Here is a 1,762-nt window from a genome sequence, read left to right as displayed (position 1 = left end):
TGAAAACAAAGCTACAGCGAAAAGAAACCTGAAGAACAAGGAGAAGAATGGGAGAAGGTGCCACTCCTGCATGTTGTGCAGGTTTGTGGAAACGCGTAACGCTCCTGTTAGCCAGCGCGAAGAAACACCGCACGGTTGTTCTTGCTGGGGCTACCCCGATGTCATCTTGTCTGTTGCCTGTTTACACACCAATAGGTGTGACATCTCCTGGGCCAGAAGACTTTGTAACCTACAGTTAATCCTGACAGTGTGATCTCTGTCCCAACGCGCGCAGAAATCAAGCTTACTGCTCACAGAGCAGGCAGGAGCCTGCACAAAACTCTCGGCTTTTTCTCAGATCATGCTGCGTGTTTCCCTCGTGTTGTGTAGCTCCTTTGGCCTTGCTCTAACTTCTGACCTCTCCACCAGACAATGCCTAGCATCGAGTTGCTTCACAGAACCAGTCTGTCTACCTATCTTACTTTCTCAGGGATTGTGCAATTCATGTTTTGACTGTAACTAAAGTCTTTCACAGGGGGAATGAAGAATCTCGGTGACAGTCGCTCAGCTTTCTTCCCTTCCCCTGACAGTTACTGCTTCATAGCAGAAGTGGCAGAAACAAGTACTACTCCAATGTTCATTTAATCCGTAGGCTGTATGAAAGCTGGAGAAGCTAAAATCCATGCAGAGCTTTTCTTCAGATGTATGTGCTAGAAAGGTGATAATATCTAGAAGGAAAAGGGGAGAGGGAGCACAAGTGTGGTTTAACATTTGTACCATTGCAGCAGTTGGCTTCTATGCATGAGTCAGTGCTCAGCTGGATGGATAAAGCAGAGCAAATGGGATTTTCCAGTAGCTGAGTCAACGTAGTATGTGAAATCACTTAGCAAACTCTGTCATCTAACATACTGTATATGTTCATATCCTATAAATGTAATATATCAATGAGCTACAAAGTAATCAGCTCCTCTTAAGAAAAATCTGCGAGATTCCTTGTGACCTTCAGATGCTCTGTTACGTAAATGTGCCTTAAAGTCTGCTTGGCTTCGGTTGTTTTATGAGTCCATATCCAACTAAGTATTTGTACATTGCAGTTTTTCTGTGGCCTTCTCAGCAGCATCTGGATAAGCAAGGAACAAAGTCTCCACACATCTCTTCTGCAGGATCATTAATTTTTCTACTCTCTCTAGCTCTCACAATGCCTTGAGCAGCTCATATGAATGGCTGCATTTAAACTATATGTCAGGATTTATGTTAAATTTAGATAGCATAGTGTCTCTTCGACAGTCAAGTTCAGTATCTTCATCAAAGGTGAAGTGCTGGTTTTGTTCACCTGTGAAATTGGTTATCTTCACCATTTACCTGAGTGTTATTTAACCCTGCTCACCCGGATTTACTGACAGACTAACTCAGTGTTTATTGGAACTTTGGTGTGCTCTGTGGCTGTTAGGTATCTTCCTCCAGGTGGTTTTCCAGCTTCTTGAGACCTTGCTGTGTTTCATTCCTTCTGACAATCTCTGACTGGTCACATTGTTATTCTTTCTCACTTCACAGATGTTTTGGATCCATGACATGTTGGTTGCTGGTCGTATCTACAATCCTTTTTGTCAGCCCAAACTGAGGTTATTGCAGCTCTGCTGTATCATGTACTAGTCTTTTGGAGACAACATAACTTCTTGCAGACTTCAGCAATCTACATTGCTTCAAGCCCTTTGATGGCATCTTCAGTTCTGTTAGATCTTCCTGAAACTTTAGATCAACTTTGAAGTCAGAGACCTCCTCT

The sequence above is a fragment of the Apaloderma vittatum genome, unplaced genomic scaffold (genome assembly GCF_000703405.1).
Source record: "Apaloderma vittatum isolate BGI_N311 unplaced genomic scaffold, ASM70340v1 scaffold7720, whole genome shotgun sequence".
NCBI lineage: Eukaryota > Metazoa > Chordata > Aves > Trogoniformes > Trogonidae > Apaloderma > Apaloderma vittatum.
Note: the sequence above shows the minus strand (reverse complement) of the source record.